At 36.6% G+C, this 22,202-nt stretch overlaps 1 long non-coding RNA gene across 4 annotated transcripts in view; it reads left to right on the forward strand.

Moving 5' to 3' along the window:
- LOC113961160 overlaps positions 1–21,962 on the forward strand; it is a 33,475-nt gene extending 11,513 nt beyond the window's left edge. For 3 of the 4 annotated variants that reach the window (XR_003532220.1, XR_003532219.1, XR_003532222.1), the window contains 4 exons: positions 7,882–12,873; positions 16,320–16,488; positions 16,927–19,358; positions 21,883–21,962. This is a non-coding gene — a long non-coding RNA (uncharacterized LOC113961160). The remainder of the gene's footprint in view (positions 1–7,881; positions 12,874–16,319; positions 16,489–16,926; positions 19,359–21,882) is intronic. The other variant, XR_003532221.1, reaches the window with a different exon arrangement.
- Positions 21,963–22,202: the final 240 nt, after the last annotated feature.

Here is a 22,202-nt window from a genome sequence, read left to right on the forward strand (position 1 = left end):
CATCAAAACCCACTTGAGAGCTAGATTAAACTGCCTGGTTATGAGCATGGCTCCAGTTAGACTGCTGGTGCCTGAACTGGTTTATGTAGAACTGGCGATGTAACCTACCAGTGAGATAGCACTATGCTATTCATGTTGCACTGTGCATTTGAAGTGATGTTTGGCATCTATGAAAGATTTGAATGTTAGTACTTATTTATGTCAAAGGAATCCCAGCAACAAATAGTGTATATGAATCACTGAAGAAAAAAAAAAGGTTAATCGTGTGATTTTGTCTGAGTGCAGACAAATTAGGGGAGGTGTTACAGACATGAGTAAGACAAGTCAGGGGAGGTGTTACAAACATGAGTAATTGTTCACCATTGCAAACCAGCAGCACGGACTGAAAGCCTCGGTCACTAGATGGTTCTCATGAGACACGAGAGAGTACAAGCCAGCAGATCACTCAGATTTCTGAAAAGCTTAAAGCAAACAAAAATACCATCTCCCAGAGAAAAGGATTTTGTGTTTAAACAAATAAACTTTTCACTGTATGTGCTAGTTCAATTTTATGACACAACATGATTGTTTGCAATACAGAAGCTAGGAAGTTTGTATTTGTCTGGTTTTGTGTATGTGTAAGGTAGTGACACCAAGAGCACTTGTGTATGCGCAATACAGAAAACCTAGTGCTTTTCTCATGCTACAAAGCAAGCAAAATATGCTGAAAGAGAGCAAAACAATTTGTGTGGTTTTTGTCTCTCTATATACACATATGTATGATATGCATTTGCTCTGGGTATATGTATTAGTTCTAAATAGGTCTAAATTTGTCATCTAATTTTAAAATCACTGTCTCAAACATGTACAGAATCTGTGCAGTACCTGATCTTGAGTGTGATCTTTCTTTGCAAATATAAAATTATGTTGTTTTTGAAATGTTAGTTCAGATGATTTGTTTAATTGAAATCTCACACAAAACAGCACTTGCCAGGGAAAGCTCTTCCTTATCATTACTATGGAGAGTCCAAAGATGGAGAAGAAAATTGTCAGGATAAAGCCAAGTTAAAGTACCCTGTGAATATTCACATAATCTCACGTTAGGCTTAAAAACCATGAAGATATTTAAGTTAGATATTTGCATTGATTACAAGAAAACTATGGAAGAAGTTCCAAAGGAGGTGAGGCATTTGGTAAAAAAAACCAAACCCAAACAACCCCCAAAAAACCACCATAAACATTCATTACTAAATGTTTACAAAACATGTTTATTTTACAGCAGAAAAGGCACTTAGATGAATAATAGTCATGGGAACTAGAAAGCTAGATATGAAAGGATAAAAGTTTTGCTCATCAGTCTTAAGAGCTTTTATACTAAATTTTTCTGTTGTATACAAGTTTAGACCCATATAACACCCATAAGAGAGGAGATACTGTAGCTTATCTTTAGGACCATAATATGTACAATTGAAAATGATAATTTTCAGGAACATAAAGTGATTATGCTGTAATATTGAAACAATAGCTGTAACAGTATTAATACATGTAATGTTTGCTAAAATATTTTTTGAACCATATGCTATGAGGCCAGTTAATTCTGTCCTTGTTACAAAATCTTGCTCATTTTTGTTTAACAGTAGTCAATGTAGCATGTCTGTTTAACAGTGACCTATCTGTAAATTAGCAAGGACTTGTAAGAAAAAATGTTACTTGTAGAAGCCCAGGATCAGGCCCCTTTCAGTAAACTCTATGTAAAGTGCTTGTGTCAGTATACATTAGTTTTACTGGTTATTCATTTGAACTATTATAAAGACAATGTTGTAACCAATTATTATGGGAAAACAGATTTATTAAAAACAAAGAACGGAGTTCATTCTATTTTTGGAAACAGTTCAAGTGCTGAATGCTGTCGAATGAAGTACATTCATAGAAACAACTGCATGCAATTCTGTCTGAAAAACTGGTAATAGCATAAAGAAGACACCCTTGTTTTGTCAAAGTCAGCAAAATCTTTTTTTACTGGAGAAGTGCCACGTGTACATCTATCTGTCAACTCATTTTAAGTACACAGACCTCTAAAACTAGGCCTTTATGTCCTGTTAGTATAATTTAAAAGCATAGCATGGCTACTTACAGCCTTTAGTAGGGGTTAGTCAGATACTAACTTCTCTTTGGTTGGTGTGATGGTTTGCAGAAATTACAAGAACTCTACCATCTCAGAGAATATTGGTCTGACACAGGCACAGTGCAGAGCAGCTGCAAGCTTTTCCATGTATATCCCGTGTAGGTATCCCTTAACCTTCTGTAAGACATCTACCAGTCCCTGTGTCTTAGGGTAAGGATGTGTTTGCTCTGAAAACTTTCATCTATTTAGGATCATTAGTTTGAATTTTGCTTTCATTGCTTCTGTCTCATCCAAAATCTTGAATTTGCTTACAAATCCTTTTTAAGGTATACTCATGGTTTTCTTGTTTGTTTGGGCGTTTTTGTTTGGTTTTGGTTTTGAATTTTTGTTTGGTTTTTATGTTGGTTTGTTTTATTTGTTTGTGTTTCTCCTTCGTATGGTTAAGAGTAGTCCTTGGCTGGTGAGTTTTGATCCTTTTTTGCTTCTCTTTTGTATATCCAGACTTCCTCATTGTCATTACTTTGTATTCTAGTTACATCAGGAAATCCAGACAAAGTCATGTTCAGTATTGTGCAAACTACGTTAGAATTGTGCTAGGCTAAGGGATATTGCAGTGTGACTGCAGAAGATGGATAGGGCTTTGAGATTCCAGGTGTCTAAGACAGGTGTTTATTGATTATGGGTATCTTTTTAATTTAGAGATGCCACAAGTGACCTTGATTACAACAGAATTCTCATGAAACCACATACTCCCTGCGCAGTAATATCATTGTGACAATCTATTTAAAATTCATATCAATGTGTTGAGCTGCTATGTGGCGTGAAATAAAAGATGAAATCCCTGAGAAAACAGGGTAGAATGCATTTAATAAAAGGTTTGTCTTGCACAGACAGTAAAACCAAGAAAGGGTTTGAATAGCGAAAAATATGTTTTCGTTTGTTTGGTTGGGTTGGTTTGGTTTTTGGTGGGTTTTTTTGGTTTTGTTTTTTTTGCCAGTAGAGGGTGCACAATGCATAGGAATAGGAAAAAGCTGAGCAGAATCCTTTGCTACTTGCACCAGAGCCCAGAAAAACATGTCTGAGGAACCTTCTATGTTTAGAATTTCAGGAAGCATTCAAGAGTTCCCAGACCATTTCTCTGAGTGTCTGAGTCTGCAGGTGTCTGTGCTCAGGATGGATTTAATGATATCTTTCTTTACCCAAGTCATCTAAAATACAAATCGTCACTGTTTATTTTTGTAAAACAGTGATGAAGAGTTTTAAGATATGCTTAAAACTCTTCTTTAAGAGCACTAGAAGAAAAGAAGAATTTAATTTACTATTATAGTTTTAAGTATTATTGCCTTTTGTGTTCTGAACTCTACTTACATGAAATACAACTAATCCCTGAATGGAGTTTACCTGTAAAGCTTCCATAAGAATCTTACTTTTACCTACTTATTGGAACTCAGGTGTTGCATATCTGTAGGGAGCATTGGTAGAATGAAAAATTTAAGTGCAATAGCAGCTGATACATTGGTTTATGGACCATAAAATGCTCTTTTCTTTTTTTTTAATTACCGAGTAATTTGAATTATTGAGTGTAGTTGTTTTGATCTCTTGGATTTGATCCTGATTCCTGCGTTGTGTCGAAGTACATGTTATGTGGTTTTGCTCTTTCAATGGTGTTGCTTTTCTGAATTTAATTTGGGTTCCAGAAACACATTAATAAGACATTAGGACCAAAGTAATCTAAAATATTAACAGATTTTTTTTTTGTCTTTACACTGGTTGATGTAAGGCACTCCAGGCACCCTTTAATAGTTGATTTTCCACTTTTCAACTAATTAAAGAGTCTCTGGTGGCAGCAGGAGATATGCTGAGAACCAGCTGGAAGATATGTGAAATGTATGGCTACATGGAGTGCTCATTTTCTTCTGGTATTCTTCAGAGACCAATATCTTTGGTCTGGGGACATCAGCTGTAGAGGATCTCATATGTCATAACAATAGTATCAGGGCTGGTAGCAATAACTAGCTGGGGACTGAGATAGTCTCTGTGCACTCTGTTCTTCAGTGTTGTCAGGAAGGATAATGGTGAGGGAACTGTGGTCAGATGGGTTGTGCACACACAAGTTATATTTGTATCTTCCGCTTTGCTGTCTCGGTCCAAGGGCAGGTCTACTTTCTCCCTGTGTCTTGGCACCTTTGTTTTCCTGGAGCCAGCTATCAGGGCTGCCTTCTGGCAGTGCCTTTTGTAAAAAGAAGGAAGCACAGTTAAAACAAAAGTAAAAAAAAAAGAGTACTCTGACTAAACTGTGTTATACAGTTTGATTATTTCAGTAAAGGTAAAGGTTATTCCTTTCCCTCCCACTCCATCTTCTATGTAGTCAAACTCCAGACCATCCAGTACTATTAATATCTCTGCTGTTAAACTTCACAGAGATCCCTGAGCAGCAGAGAAGAGTTAAGTGGTCATGGAATTGGTCCACATCCTTACCACTTTGCTTAAAGGCTTACTGTACCTAACACATCTTTATGCAGTGTGTAAATTCTGAGCTAAAGCACTTCTTCTAGGGCTAAAAGAGCAATTAATTTTCGTAAAGCACTGGTTCTGCAACCATTCTTTGGAGACTGCCAGCTCCTGTTAACCAATGCCACATGTAGTGGGTTTCTTGATATTGAATAGATCTCTGAGCACACCGCATTTGTTTCATGTAAAACTTTAGGACATAATTGCATGTGGCTTTCATCACTATCATCTTATGATGCATTTTAATTTGTCTTATGAAGTTGAAAGGCTCTGTTTGCCCTTACCAATAATCTTGAATCATTCAGGCCACTTGGTTTAGGTTGTTTGAAATACTTTATAAGCAGCTGCAGGTACCAACCACATCTCTGGAAGAAAAAAAATTCAAAACAATATTAAGTCCGTTAAAGACTGTTAATGATATGCACCATTTTATCATGAGAATAAAGCAAAGGGAAGGAATAGAGACAGGGAAGATGAAAGCAGGAGACACGTTTTCAGAATGTTAGAAAAAAATGATTGAAGAACTTTCAAGAAAATTCTTCACTGCCGTGCTTCCCATCCTGTTTGGAGGGTGGAGGGAGAAAGTATTTCTTGTTCCCTTTTGAAAAGAGGCAGAGGTTGCCCTTTTGCAGATTTTCTGCCTTTTTTTTTTAATGTCAAGATTTGTATTAAAGTGTTTTTGGAGTCACAAAGTAGCAGGAAAATAGAGAAAAAGCTGCCAAAAATATCATTTAGGAGAAAGGAGAGGGGGAAGCAAATGCAGTAATACCCTTTTTACCTATATACATGTACACTTATTTTTTCCCCATTCCATCTTTCTTCTACTCACACCTGTTTCACACTGTTTGTCTTTTGCTTAGTTCTGCCATGATGATTCATGATCACCCTGCATGCTGTTTTTCAGGATCTTAGTACGTGGCTCACACACTGACAGCACTTTGGAAAACTGTCCATGAAACTGAGTCAGACATCAGAATTAGAGAGGTCATTCTTCTGATGGTAGTGTTGTGTGGCTGTTGGAGCTGAAAGGGTTTGGGGGAGAGTCCTTCTTTCAGGGAATGAACTGTGCTGTGATTATGGAACTGATTAAGCTTCAGTGACCTCTCAACTGTCTTTCTAGGGAGCCATGGTCTGGCATTCCTGAATAGTGTGAGGTCTAAATAGCATACAATTCTCAAAACCTGAAAGGCCATAGTAACTACAATATCTAAATTAAATGTGGTAAGCCATACAAATGTGTACCATCTATTTTATGCAGTTTCTCCATATGCTTCCAAATCAGAGAGTTAAGAAAGCATCTGAAGACAATGAAAGGAGGAGTCCATGTGGCTTCATGTGGTTCATCAACACCGAGAGGCTGTTCTTTGTTGGAGTAGTTCAAAATGCAGCATGAGTAAAGGTGTCATACACTTTTTTCCCATGTGCTTTGCCTCTCAGGAAGCATAGCACATAGTTTAGCCAAAGGCTTCAGTTTGTACCAAATGTATAACCTGTACTTTTCCCCTCTTCTCCCCTCTTTGTAAGAAAAGATTAAATGTTTCAGGTTTGGGTCCAATCTAGGCATGGAACAAAATTGAAAGTACTTTTAAACCAGACTTGAGGCCTTCAGGGTAGTCTGTAATTTAAAATGACTAATGCTTGCTTTGCAACTGCAGTGGTGCTGCAAAGTGTTTGCAGGATGACCGAGAATTATAAACTGTGATTCTGGATTTATAAGAAATGTCATATTTTTGATACATTGCTAGTAGTTTGGCAGGCAGTTCTTTCCCTGAATGGGAATGGGATAGCTTTTTGACCATATTTCTTGAGATGTGTTGGGTTTTTACTTCATGTAGATCAGGATGTTTCAAGAATGTCATCTGTTGCACTCCTGTATTTTCTATAGTTGATTCTATAATTAGCTGTGTCAAACGTATGCTTAGTGAACCTGGTTTTTTTAAGTGCTAGCTAGAAGGATGTGGCTTATTATGTCTTTTATAAGCATAGAGATACTGCCATGTGCTTCAATTTAAGTGAACATTTGCAAGTTCATAGTGTAACTGTTAAATTACTGTTAAATTACTGGTGCGATAGTTGCACTAAGGGGTCCCAAAATGTAATACTAACAAATGCTATGGCTAAATCATTTTGCTAATGTGAAAAGGACATTTGGCCAAGCAGGTACAGTCTATATTAATTCCAAATTTTCATTTTTTTAAGTCTATGCCTTCTGGAGAGAACCACATGTGTTTCTTGACCCCTTCTACATAAACATATGTGTTCTCTGAAGTCATTTAATGTCTGATTCTGTAAGATCCCAAATAATCTGCAACTAGATAATAGAAACTGCAGAGCACATGGTAGAAAAAGACCCAAAATATTATTCTGTTGAGACCTTTTAGTCAGCTATTGCATTTCACATCAGAGGATAAGATATTTTGCTGGTGGCTGAAATGAAATCTATATGACCTTTGTCAAATTATTGCAATGTTGTTAGAATTAATTAGCTAACAGTTTTTAACTTTTTGAGATCCTTAGGTTAGATGCTCTAGAAGTGAAATAAATGCTTTATGCTTGTGAGAAATTTTGGTCATGGTGAATTAATAAAAGATTGTGGTGAATCATTATGTAGAAAATCTATAAAATTAATGATAAGTAGAGGAATCAACAGGTATAATATAACATAATAACCTAACATTACTATGAAGATGTAGTATTTTAGGTCCTTGACATGTCAACACAGTTTAAAAGTTTACATGGGGGAAAAAAAATATATCCTTTTTTTGCTGAAGACAGCTGTTATCCATCTTATTTGAAAATGAGAATATTGCAAAATTTATTAAAACTGGATCATTCCTATGACTGCTGGTATTATTTTTATTAAGAATGCATATGGCCAGAGCATTGCCTTATGATTAATGAGAAGAGGCAGATTAATATTTTTGACTTGTAGCTGCCTTCACTAAACCTGATTTTGCATTAAAATACCCATTGCCAACTTGTTACAGGACAATTTAATGTAGTACTATTATAAACGAGTTAAATGAGCACTGTGTTAGAAGTGGAACCTGTAACAGAGCCAATCATTCCTCCTGCCTAGTCTATCATGCTTTTCAGAGGCAGACTGCCTATTGCAGGCAGAGTCTTCATAGCCTCACTGAAAATATTAATTAAAGTCTCGTCTCTAGTGTGAGATTGGAGTTAGACTTATGAGAACAGGCTTTATTGTTCAGACTTGCCTCCAGAAAGAAAAGGTACTCATAACCATTCATCTTTTCTCTTTCCAGAAGAAAAACCTGTAAAGTTCCCATGCTGTGACTGTGACACTCATTCTTTACACCTCACCTCCTAATTCTCTGACACAGAGATTGACTGGAACACATTCCCAGCACAGCTCTACAATATGTCTCTGGCTTTCAACTCTCTCTGAAGAGAATGGTACCAGGTTACTGCACTGGCAGCCAGGTCTGTATGTCTTAGAGAGAAATCCAGGCTCAGAGAAGGTTGACTGAAGGTATGTTTCCAAGGCACCAGGATGGCAGGATGGTTGTATCCATCAGTTGCCCTGTCTAACCTGAAGGCATACCCATCATATAAGTACACATATATACACATATGTCTTGTGGTTGTGAAAAACCACATGCCTTTCCTGCAGCTTTGCAGATTGCATTCTTGTACATCAGTATTCAGGTAAGTTGGAAAGCTTTCGCAAGCAGGAAGTGGAACTCAAAAAGAGAGTAAGTCAATCTCTTGAATGGCTTTAAAGCATACTTTGTTTTTTAGGAGTTTTTTATTCTTTGGAACAAAAAGTGTGCTGAATTGTTGTCAGGCATAAATGGGTATAATTTGTGAGTACAAAGAAATGCAAGCAAGTTTGTTGACTCATTGCCGTAGTGAGACAAATAATAATTTTAATTAGATTGTAATGAAAATTGTTGTGTCATGTTCCTCCCCCCCTCCCCTAGTGAATTCATTATCTGATTAGTCAAAAGGGATAAATAATTCCTTTACATTTGCATTCCTTTTTGTCAAGCAGTATGGATTTTTCCTTCATATATACAAAGAAGTGAAACTGGCTAATAATAAAATCATTGAGTATCCTTAACTATAAAAAAACCCTTTTAAATCCAGAACTAGAGGAGGGTTCTGCACACAAAGCAATCTGCACACAAAACAATTCTGAATTTCCTATTGGAGTAACAGAAATGAGGTGGTCCAAACACATCTCATTGGTTCCTTCCCATTTCTGATGGCCTTGAAGCAGGCTTATGCTCTTTGATACTGGTTCTCCTATGCTTATTTTTGTCTATAGAGGCCTTTTTCTATCCAGGAGAAGGAAGTGGTGTGTATTTGCTTCTATATACACACACCCATTCCATCTTGCAGGGTGGGTGATGTGGCAGTATCCCATGAGAGCAAAGGCGGGATTCAGAAGATCTGTACAAGAACGTTTTTTATACATTCTAGAATGCATTTGACCTGATACTTTATATTTAAGTATTTAATCTACAGAGAATTTTATGTCTGTAAGCTTTGTCTCCTCCCTTTCTGAAGAGAGGTCTAGAAGAAAAACTGGAAATTGAAAAGGAAATCGGTTGCCCCATTCTCACTGGTCCTTTCATAAGCCCTATGTACGCTTTTTTATTATTTTTTATTATTATGTATTGGCCAAGTGTTTAAGCACATCTTTAGTCCAAGCCAATTTGGCGGGTGTTGATACAAGGCCACCCCAAAGCAAGTAATCTCTAATTTGTAGTAAAGCTGGGTTGTGACTGATGGTTTTAAATACAGTGAAGATCTTGGAGGAGGCAAAACACTTGACTTGATGTTCAGCTTGAGAAGACTTGCTTATGGCTTGAACTAAGGTCAAGAAGAAGCAGCAGATGTTGGAGGGGCTATTACCATTATAATAGAATCATTCAGGCAATCCTATTTAATTTGATTTATTTTGTTTTCTGTTATACTCTCAGATACCTTTCAGACGTATGATTCTTTTTGTTTGGAGTCTAATCCGTACTTCATTAAATCTAATCCACTTATATTTGAATAGTACTGGACATTTTCTGCATTAATATATGTCATTGGGATGTAAGAAACTTCAAAAAACTCTCGTCATCAAGCACAGACCTTTGTTACACAGCTCAGCACATCTTAGAATCCTGTTCATCAGCTTATCCAACTGTAATTTAAAACCAAACTTATTTGTTCTCCTGCATCTATAGGGTCTAAATTTGACTCTTCTGAAGGTCAGAGGGTATGAACTGGAGAATCTGTCCTTTTACCTGATGTTAAACTAGTGCGAAACATAACATCACTCTTAGAATATATATGTTTCCACAGATAGAAAAATAAGATTTGCTTAAGAATTGTTATAATTAATTTGGAAAATTTGCTGTTTTCTGAACCTCTGGGATTCTGTATATGATACTTTTTTCTAAGATGGAGGCAACAGTGGCTTTTTCTTTCCCTCTGCTGACTTCTGATTCACCTATATACCTTCCCTCATAGCAATTTAAAGCACTGCCAACAAAAGATGCTTTACCATGTGTTGAATCTCTCAAGTTTCTCCGCAGGTGTCTGCTGAAGATGAAGCAGGTCTTGAACAAATGTGTCTCGGGGACTGTTGGTTAGCTAATTTTTCATCTGAGTTTCCAACTGCACCAGCAACCTGAGTAAGGAAAAAAAGAAGGATATTTTTAAGACAAATTCTCACTGAAGTAGAATAAGCAATGCAGGGTTTGCTATTTGTTTTTTGAGATAAATTTAACCACTTACCTTTGCCTGTTGCTTTGTTTTCTCTGTGTAAGTCACCAGCAGTGCAAAATTTGACTGAAAATACAGGCAGAGATCTTTTAAGCACATTTTCCTTGTACTTCCTAGAAATTTATGCTGACTGCTATTTCTGCCATAGGGAATTTCTAATTTTGAAGCAGTCTTGGGGCAAAAGTGATTCATAATGAGTTGGCAGTGTCTAATAAACTTATAAGTAGTCATGTATCATTATGAGATAATAAAGTAATGAAATAATGTGTTTCCAATGCTGCCAATAAGAAGCTGCACTAGAAGCCAGGAGGGAGCATGGCCAGGGCAGGTGATCTGAACTGGCCGAAGTGGTATGCCATTCTATAGAACATCATGCTCAGTACATAAAGTAGAAGTCCTGATTGCTGTGCAGGGACAGGCTGGGAATCAGTTGACAGGTGGTGAGCAGTTGTATTGTGCATAAATTTGGTTTCTTGGATTTTAATCCCATTATTATTATTACTATTATTGTTATTATTATTATTATTAATTATCATTATATTATGTTCTTAATTTTTTCTTTTATTTCAGTTATTAATCTGTTCTTATGTCAATCCACTGGTTTTATCTTTTTCTAATTCTCCTTGCTATCCAGAGTTAGTTGGTGGTGGGAAGGGAAATGGGCAAGTGGTTGCATGGTAATTAGTTGTCCACTAGGGTTTAACCACTGCACCTACTAATGCCTCCAGGTGAGGCTCTTTTTCAGTATTATTAAATCAATATTTTCTTACAGTGCCCGTTAAACTGGCTAAAGAATTCCAGCAAATAACACACATCAAAGTCCAGGGAACACTTGACATGAAGATTTTAAATGAGAGGTGTTAAAACATTTACCATTCTGCCTTGCAATATGGTATCTATCGGTTTTCCTACATGCATCCTGAGATATGAGTTTTTTGTTTTACTCTGAAAGCCTTTAGAGGTTTCTTGCTTTGCCATTTATTTTAATGTGTGCATCTTCCAACAGGGTAGTCAATTAATTTGGCTTTTCAGTTCTTTCATCTCAAAATTCTGACAGGTCTAGCAGCTTTCATAGAAGTGAAGGTATTTGTGGTTTTCTCTCTTTTTTTCACTTAAACATTTGACATTTTATGTGAATATTAGCAATGTATTGTTGAGTAACCATCCTGTATCAAAAAGTCCTAATTGCCTGTATTCCATGAGGTTATTGACCGTGTTGTTTTCTTCGTGTTGATATACTTTCATCAAAATCTTGAGTCTTGAAATAACACGATCTCACTCTGTCTAGAACAGAATTTGGTTACATAGAAAATTTTTCACTGCTGCTTCTCAAGCAGCATAATCTGGACAGTTTGGGTGATTCATCTCCAGGGCTTCCTACAGCATATGTCACAAAGGCTGAAGTTCAGATTTGAAAAGAAGCACTTACTTCTCTGACAAGCTAGCAGTAACTTCTCCTAATGTTGTGCCTTTAATAAACTGTATGCATTATGTTCCCATGAGATTTGCTTTCTTTTTCTGACAAAATACAAGTGACATTTCTTGTACATCTGAAAATAAGTTACAAAAGGAGAAGTAAACCAGTTTCAAGAATGCTGTATCACAAGGCTGTTAGGAAATCTTTTTTCAGTTGGAGATATGCTGTTGTGAACCAACAGTTTCTTTCTTTGAGGTTAAGAAATTTGAAAGAAAAGATCACATCAGCCTAGCTGTTAGAGAAGTGGGAAACGGTATCAGATTAAATTAATGTGTACAGAGATAATATAGCACACTTCATTCTAGATAAAAATTGAAAATTAGTGAAAATAAGTATGAATCTGAGGAATTGTTCAGAAATAAATGAACTATTTAAAACTAAATATGTGCATAAGTGCTTCTGCTAGGCAGGGAAATATGTTCTTTTTCGAGTTATCTAACCATTGCTTTTCTAATTCTTCCTTGTCTTCTAAATGGCTCAGATTATGGTTCAGAACATCCTAAATTAATAATGATAGCAAAAGATGTGTCTTACAGAACACTTACAGATCTAAAGGTAATGATTGCAGTGTGCTGTTTCTAGCTTTAAAATATTTAGAATTTAAATCCCATATAAAGATAATAAAGGATGTGTATAATTTTGAAGAGTGATGTAAACTGTATAATCAGTAAGAAGATATTTGTAATAAATTTGTTTAACAACTGACTGAAAAATAGGTTGAGTTCACTTGTGTGTTACATTTGTGCTTTTTTGGATTTGTAGATGTTGGGAGTAAAATTCATTTATATGCAGGTGACAGGTTATATATTCCTGTTATTGATTTCATATTTATGTCTTGTTGTACAGCTGCTGATTCTTGTCTCTTTAATGGCTTTGATGGAAACAAGGCTCTTTACTGCTGTTACTGTGTGTGACATACCTCGGAACACAGGATTGGGAGAAACTGGTGGTTTTACAGTTCCAGTCCTCTTTGATAGTGTCCGAGATGAAATGAATACACTTCTGAGACTGTCGCCTGGAGACCACGGAAACTGCTACAGTAAGTGCGGTTAGGGATTGTCTGGGAAGCAACAACCGTGTATGCAACTAATGTTTCTTGAACAACAGTAGTATTCATTTTTATAGCTTAATGGACAAAATACTTGGCTAATTGTAACTATTTTTCTTCACAACTTTTAGCATTGGAGTTATCTGTCCAGAAATGAGTTAGTTCTCATGCTTTATGGATTGCAAAGATGAAGCAGAAGATATGGAAGGAGTAAATTTAAGATGGAATAAATACCTGAAAGCAAAGCAAGCTGGGAAAAATGTAAAAAACTTCCAGGTTTAGGCTAAGAGGTAGTTCCAAAAGCTAAATAGACTTAAAGTCCTTTTTTGTTTTGAATCCTTACTACATGTGGAAATATTATACAGACAGTGTGCTTGTTGATAGAGGGATTGTGAGAAAGGGGGTTGAATACTCTGTTTCTTTTTGGTTTCTTTTTTTATTTAGAGTGAGATCAGAGGAAATGTTATTGTCTTAGCTTTTTTGATTCAGTTTAGGATGTACGTGTATAAGTTTTGGTAGTGGCACTGTGGGGCTGCAGAGTGGCCTCTGTGAGGAGAGGCTGAGTCTCTCATGTGCCCTAAAGAGCAAATTCTGGCCAATTCCATCCAGCTTCAGCAGACTTGTCACAGGGCACAAACCTTACACTGAAAACATACTTTTACCTCTATGTCAAGGTCCAGCTGAATACCTTGTAGTTCCCAGCAAATACATGCAACACATTTTTTTACTTCTTTTCTTAGTTTTATAATTTTGAAATATCAAAACCTCTCACTGATATGTCAACAAATGTATAAGTAGGAGTTTTGTAACTAGTATTTAGTAGACAATGACATATATGAGAAGTTTTCAAAACTATTTGAATTCCTGTATCACATCCTAATATAAAAACATTTACTCTGTTTTCTTTTTAATATAGCTGCCATCCAATACATATAATGGAATAAGTCTCTTCTACATTGCAAAAATTAATATTCACAGAAAACATGGCAACAATAATTAAGGGGAATAAATGTGTATCTGAACTTAATCTCATTTCTCCTACTTTGGGGCCTTGACAAATTCTAGTAGCCTGGTAGCATTCTCACTCCTTTCTGATTATATTCTTGTCATAAAAAGCATATCAATAATTAAACCATTAATTAAAAAAATCTCTGAAATCTGGACACATAGCCCTTCATAATAGATTCCAGTATCTGCCCGTGTGTAGCCACTAAAGTACAGACAGTCATTTAAAACTGGTAAAGCCCATAAAGGAAGTTTTGGTGGGATGGCCTTGGCTGGCAGCTAGACACCTACCCAGTCACTCTTGCAGTCCTCCTTCTTAGCAACCTTTGGGAGAACTTAAGACAGAAAAGCTCATGGCTAAAGATAGGAACAGGGAGATCACTCACCAATTACCATCATGGACAAAACAGACTCAACTTAGGAAAAAATATTTTATTACCGCTTCAAATAGAGTTGAATTGTGAGAAACAAAACCAGAAAGATAAAAGAACTTCTTCCCAGCCCCTTTTTCTCATTCTTATGATTGTGACAATTCACCAGTAATAATGGCAAATATAAAAAGTTTTCAAAACGGTTTTAAGTCTATCTGTGTCCTGTCAAGAACATGCTAATAGGAAAACTCCTTCACTGCTTCATTTCCAACTCCTCAAGGGACAGGAGTAGTGGTCAGCCCACAACAGGTCCTCTCTGCTGCTTCTTCCTTCTCACACTTGTTCGCTACAAATCACTACAGTTGCTCTATTGGTATTGATTAACCACGAACACTCAGTACCGATTCACTTTGCTGCTGTACTTTAGAATAATGGATGACTGAGATTTGGTACCTCATCTATTGCCCGTGGTGGCATCCAGTAATTCATCATACAAGTATTGACTACTAATACCTCTTTAATACCCTCTGCTTTGCTTTCTCGTTAAATAACTATTTTGTATGTTAAGCTTCTAGCACTTCACACTTCTTTTTTTTTAACTATCACTGAGAAATAATCAGAAACGTTTTATAATTCACATGTTGAGTAAACAGCACTGGTACACCAAATATTCCTCAGGATGAGTCAGTTGTAAGCGCAAACTGAAAATCTGCATTTGTAATTTTATATGTAGAATTGAAAGATATCATATAGTTGTAGGAAAAAAACCCCTGCTTTTGTATGCCTTAATTTCAGGTTTCTTTTTTTTTTTCTGTGTTTTTGTGAGTAACCTTGTTTTTACTGCTTTGCTCTGTCCAGATGCTGAAAAACAATTTCATATTTACTGACTCATGGCAATGCCTATTAACTTCTGCATAATCTAGATCTGATGATAAAATTGGCTTAGCAAACAAGTGAAGATGACCTTTGGGGTATCTGTTTAGTCCTTAGTGGCTATCTGCTCGAATCATAGAGCCATAATACCAGATAACTCCTGTCAGGCCCTGCACAGGAGAGGTCCAGATCAAGAATAGCAGGGGTGTTATAGATCAGGACTGAAATGCATTCACAGAGCTCTGCAGGGAAGTTTGTGTAACATCTGCTAGTACGATATTGGGCATTTTTAACCATGGCTAGCAATCCCTTACTTGAACAAATACAGTAGAAATTCACTCCATGCCTTAGAAAACCTCTGTCAATCCATCAAAGAAACTTAAATCCAACAGCAAAGTCAACGACCTAGATTTCAGGAACAGAAGCAGAGAGGCTTAGGGAGAGGAGGTAAACAAAAGTAAACCTATGGGTTGAACATGCTGTCTATAGCTGTTGTTGTTGCAGTTTTTCTTCCCAGTAGTGGGTGCGGTTTAATTTAAAGAGTGAGATAAGGAGCATAGGTGTGAAAAATGCAGATATGTTTTGCATCTTCATTGGCATTTGCAGGAATAACACTTGCAAATAGATTTTTAGATGGTTTGTCTAATATGTTATATGTTTATTAGGATTTTTTTTCAAATGTAGTCTTTATTTTAAAATTCATTGAAAGATGAAATATCCAAGAGGATTATACAATACTATGTAAAGGACTAAGAAGTTTAGAAAAGATATTGAAGTCACAGATGAGGAGAGCTACAGTATTGTTACAGTGTTATATGTATCTTAGTTGCTAGAAAACACTTTGGAAAAGAAAGAGATGAAGATAAAAGTGTCGCTGTCTTTCTTTCCCTTCTCCTTGTAAACTGCACCAGAAGCATTGTGAGCTCTATTTTGTTTTTTTTGAACAGTGACCAATACCTAGAATATGAAAGGAACATTGAAGATTGCAGTAGACAATTTATTTTACGTGACTTTCATGCTTTTATGCTTTTATATGGTAATGTTAGTTATTGAAAACTGAAGTTCACTTTGGTTAGCTTCTTTATGAAGGGTTATGACTTCTCATGTTCATATGAATGGGGACACACATTTTTCTTCCATCATGGTTAAAGACAGTATTGCATCTTAGAGGATTTTTGTTCCTTTTAGACAAAGCGAAGACAGAAGTAACAGACATGCTAACAAGTGCAGAACTGAGAACTTGGAGTAGAATGTGCCCAGGCAGAATTATTCTGAGAGAGACACTGCAATGTATATAAAATTTTGCACTCGCACATCTAAACTAGTACAATAACTAATTTTGAAATGCTATTGACAGGTAAGTACAACTGACTAAAACTTGATGTAAAATATTCTAGTCCTATGGAATTACAGAGCCGGATGATTAAAGAGAATATAGTTCTTGTTAACTTGCAATTTCCTAGACAGAAAAAGAAGGGATATGTTTTTATTAGTGTTTATGTTCATTATTTATAAATATGTACCTTTGTTTTAATTGGAATGATCAGTTCTTTACTCTTAATGGGGAAGAGGAGGCTTAATATTAATTCCAGACCTCCAAGAAAGTAATTTCCACTTTCAGGTGCATTCTCAGATTGCTACTTTGTGATAGTATGTATGAAAGTAACAGTTGTAAATGCTGGGTCTCTGAGAGGCTTGTGCATTTATGAAAACCATTTACCATGGGCCTTGTTAGCTTCTCAGTGTAACAAACCTTTCCCTCAGAAAGAAATTCAAATGTTATGAATTATTGCAGCCCAGGTAGAATAGGGAGTGAAGACTGAGACTGTAGCTGTACAGGCTGTGAAAAGACTGGTGTGAAGAGGAAGATCATTAACCAGAGGATTAAGAAAGCAGTCCAGGTAAACAGTAAGATATAGATGGTCTAAAGATTAACATAAGATTCCTGTATGGGAATATCTGTGGAAAAGGAAGGGCTACTTCAGTGTTCCCTTAAAGAAAGTGGACTGGTGGCCCTGAAGATGGTGGAGTGAAAGCTGAGGAATTACTCAGAGGTGCAAAATGAGGTGTGAAGTTCTGTGAACCTTGAGACTGCTTTGAACTGTTACCAGTAGTTTCTGAAATTTACAGACAGGGATATGTTGTAGATCCTTGTATGTTTTTGCAACTCCTTGTGTTTTTCATGATGTAATTTTGAATGATTCTGGGACATTTCAAGTTGGTTTGTGTTAAAAAAAAAAAAAAGAAGGAAAAAATACTGTAGTGGAAGACTGCAGTTACTGAAAAAACATGAGTTACTAAGTTTTTTAACACGTGATTGCAAAGTATGTAAGTAGAAGAATAATCAGTTTGGTTCTCACACTTAAATTGCAACAGTAGATTTTTCTCTGGGGATATTTTTCCACATATCATAAGACATATTTTCCTAAATGTTTACCTTTCTTTCCATACCATTTCTGTCTGCAAACAATTAGGAGCAAAGCATGGTACTAGATAATGCAAGCTACCTGCACTAACTCGGTATAGTCCAAGATGACACTATAGGTCCCCATCTTTATGAGTGTAAATAAGTTAAGAAGTTTATGCAGTTTAAAGGAAATAACAGATAGAACTGTGGATAAGACAGGAGAAAGAAAAAATACAGACTCTATGTTTGTGATGTAAAGGTTAAATGAGAGGAAGATCTGAGGATGATAGTAGAATTTTATCAAATACCAGTAAAAATTCTAGGTGGCTTTGATAGCTATATAAATCATAACATTGGAATTCTGTATGTAATTCTGAATGTGAAAGGGTTCAAAAAAGTAAAAAGAGTAAACATATGACATAGAGTGACATTCTTAAATCACATTTCAGCCTAAGAACTGAAAAAAAATGAAAACAAACCCTGTACATAGGAGAATAGATTTTTTCCTGTCTTACATACTCTAGGCATGATTTCTTACTTTTGAGTTTTCTTTCATTTGGGAAGCATTGTACTAATGGTCAGCTGGAAAAGGCAGAGCAAAAACCTTGAACTGATATGACACTGATCTGTAACTTTGTGGTCAGCTGGGTAAATAGGGATTTAGGTCCTATTTTGAAAATATGTATTTACTTTGTAAAATATAATGGTTTGAGGGGGAAAAAGTCTCACTATGCTCTATAAGCTATATATGCATTTTGGGCACTTTTAAAAGTGAGTGAAATGGCACTTTTTTACTAATAAAAAGGTCTCAAATCGAATGAGTGCATGCAAAACATTATTTTCTGACACTTAGAATAAGATCTTTAGTATTTTAATTTACCATTGATTTATCCACAGTCACTAATCTCAAAAGTCCAGCTGTTATTTACAGTTTTGGAGCTATGTCACTATTTACTTTGAACTTTTTGGTAACCTCTGTGTTGCTATATGAATCTATAAAGTTAATTAACATAGAGACACTAAGATTTTCAGTTTGTTTTGTTCAAGAATATCACTAAGGCATACTTTAATTAGATTAGTTTTAGATGCATACAGAGTTGGTATGGATTCAGGTACCATTCATGGTAATAGGGGCAAAATCCTTCCCTCAAATAAAGAGGTTTTGCAACTTTGTTGACTTTAGTGTTATATAATCAGTGTGGAAACAGATTATGCTAGTTCATTTGGAGTTTTTTCAGGAGGAATATAATAAACAAGAAGTTATTAAGGAGTACTGACTTCATAATTTAAACCTTGGAATTGTGTTCCTAAGAATGCAAATTATAAACTGGCCATTAAATTTACCTAAGACGACTTTTTATAACCATTGGAGATAGCATTGACAAGGCTTCAGATTCTGAGGAATATAGGGAAAGCAAATCTCTAGTCAGCTTTCTGGTGAAACCTGAGCACTTTATGAATTACATATCATGCAGTTGTTTGGAATTTTAAAGTATTGATTTTCATGACTTGGGTTTTCTTCTACTTCTAAGCAAGTAAATTTGCATTGCAGGGACAAATTGTCGGCCATTACTCTAATTTGCAGAGATGATCAATTACCTAGTCCTTCCATGTGTACCTTTGACTTCTCTTTCAAATAAAATGAAAAAGATATCTTTGCATCTTCAATTTTTTAAAAATCCATTTCTACATGGGGAGAAAAAATATAAATGTTATCTCTTAAATCAGAATACATCATTAGATCAGAATAAGACTTGCAAACTCAGAACTTCTACCAGCGGAAATCAATGTACAAAAGCCATGAAGAAGAGAAATCCTAGGTAAGTAGTGTAATTAGATAAATGTTACCTGTAAAAATTCTGGAATCTTTGTGTGAAATGAACCAAAGCAATAAGAGCCTGGAGAGGAAATTTGGAACATGAGCAATGTGAGTTTATATGAGGATACGAGAGAAGACTGATAGGTCTAGGTGGTAATTTTTTGTGTGTCATGATTGTGTCTGTGCAAGTGGTTCTGAGTCTACCATTAATGTTCTCTGGCACTGGCTCACATTCATCTGGAGTGATACACAATCAGAATGCTTCTTGGCATGAATTTGGCCTGTGCCATCCAAAGCTCTGCCCACCTCCCTCCCTGGGTATGGTTTGGCAGTTAAAATGCTCTCACAATTACTAGAATAGATAAGGCTGTGCTGCTTTGGCATGCTCCTTCTGGCATGGCTCTACAATCATCCCAGCAGGCCTTCTGCCATTCCCCAGGGCATGCCAGATGCACTTTTGGCATTGTGCTATACAAACACCATTCTTATGAGGGTCTGTGATGTAATTTGCTGATTTTCCACAGTTGGAAAGCAAGAAACAGAGCCTTGGTATTGAGGAGATTGGAGGTGACCATCCTCCTTACAGTCTGCAAGAAACCAAGTGAGAAATGAAGTTGAGGTCTGGCTAGACATCTCTTCATCCATCACTAGCTATGCCAAGATTGGCTTGCCCCCTTTGCCCAAGACTGATGATCAGATACTTCCACACACCAAGTAGGGCAGGCTACATGTGTCTGCACCTTTATGAGAGGCTTGGAATCTTCGACTGGGAGACCTTCCCAAGATCCGGCCATAGGGCATGGTTTTAAGATGTTTCCTCCTCCTAAGAACCATGCAGGGCCAGAGTGTAGAACCTGAGAGAGGTCCTTGTCCTTTCTTCTGCTTCTGTCATTAATGTAATATATCCTAGTGGCAGTCTGACCTTTTCACTTGAGTGAAAATTACGTTCTTTACTCATAAGGAGCTGTGTTTTGGGATCTGAACAATGGAGACACTATCTAAGGGTCTGGAACAGCCAGCACTATGAATTGTGATTTATGACAGTGAGAGGCTATTAAGAGGTCTCAAATAAGTCTCCCTTGGGCACTTTTGCATGGCTGACAGCATCAGCTTAGGAGAATTTCTGCTAGAAATGATCCACAGTAGGGCCTTCTCTCCTGCTGGGTGTGGAGGTTTTCTTCCTATTAAAGAAGAGGGTAGCCAGTGGGGCTTGAGAACACAAGCCGTCTGGTCAAAATCGAGACAAACAAAGCCTTGGGAAAGTTAGATTTTTTCATGCATAGAAGCGGTATTTGATGTTTTGTACCCAACAGAGATGACAAACTGTGATAAGGCTTGGCATGGGGTACATTATTAAATGCATGTAGGGTATACTGATGGATGGCTTTTATGAAAAGAGGGGAGTTTGACACATACGTGATGCTAAAGAGATGCGTGACTGAGTAAATAGACTGAGGTGTGTTTATGGTGGTTCTGTTTCCAACTGTGTTGTTTTGAGAGAGAGAAAGTTCAGTAGTGTAGATGAGTAGGTCTTAGTGACCAGTAACCATTCCTTGCTATGTTTAAGTTACATCTGTAAAGCCTGGGTTCTTTGCTCTTCTTCTGTCTTAGAAGACAGGCACTCTACTGGACTGCATTGTAGAGGTCTCTGTGCTGCTGCATAGAAGAGCTCACGCAAGGTCTCTGTGTGCTGTGCAGGATGCGGAATGTGATTCCCATAATAGCAGTGGGATACTACTGTCAAGTCTGTCCCTTGGTATCTTCCACTTGAGATTCTTCTGTGGGTCTTAATAGTTTAAATTGGTTGTACATTGCCCTGTCATGTAGCGGGTAGAGATGGCAAGGAGGTAGGAACTGAGGCCCAGTGTTTGCCACTAATGCAACATGGATAAATGTGCTGCTGGGAGTTTAGAGCAGAGACTAAGAACTTTATTTGACGTAGTTTCTTTAAACAGTTTATTGGAAGGGGTTACAGTAGTATGTTTGAGACAGGAAAGTCAGATGTGGATTGTATGCTGAAGGGTGTGTGATGGTGAGACACAGAATCATAGTTCACTGTTGTACTAAAGAAAACTCCCGATGAAATGAAGTATGAATCCAACTCAAAGGAGCGATGAGGCATTCTGTTTCAGTGTTACTACAACGAAAAAGCAGGACTTCCATCTTGTATACTTGTTTGTTGTCTTTGGAGTAGACTTGGATCATGAGACAAACAGCCTGCAGTATTTTTCTTATTCATAGTAAAATAGAAAAAATTGCCAAGCTGCCTTTTTTTCTTTTTAAAGAAATACACACTCTTCCTTTAATTTCTTCAAATGAAAAAGAAATGACTAAGAAAACTTTTTAATAGATCAAATCAATGTTGTTTTCTTTTATCTTGCTTGGGCCAAATTGTAACATAGAGAATTTAACAGCATTGTTGATCAGAGACTTTAAGCAGTACATATTTACAAAAATGTCAGTGAATATCAAAAATGGAAAAATATTAATTTATATATTAATATATTAATATTAATGTCATTAAGGGATACTAAGAAGTTTACTGATAATACTAAACTGGGAGGAGCTGTTGACATCCTGGAGGGCAGAGAAGCCCTGAAGAGAGACCTCAACAAACTATATATATATAATGGCCAGTCTTCGCGAATGAAGATTTTGAGAAAGGTCTTTTACCTTTCAAGCCTGCACAATGGATTTTTTAGGTGAGTCACAGCATGCGCTGAACTGAGCCCACCCTTTAATCCTAAGGTTCATCTGCCGGGGCCAAGCGAGCTTGGACAATGGCAGTGAGGTCCTCAGGACGTAGGTTTGTTTAGAGTGACCTTCTCATAGATGGATGGCCTTA

The sequence above is a fragment of the Neopelma chrysocephalum genome, unplaced genomic scaffold, assembly GCF_003984885.1.
Source record: "Neopelma chrysocephalum unplaced genomic scaffold, ASM398488v2 Primary Assembly neopelma1_97065, whole genome shotgun sequence".
Classification (NCBI taxonomy): domain Eukaryota; kingdom Metazoa; phylum Chordata; class Aves; order Passeriformes; family Pipridae; genus Neopelma; species Neopelma chrysocephalum.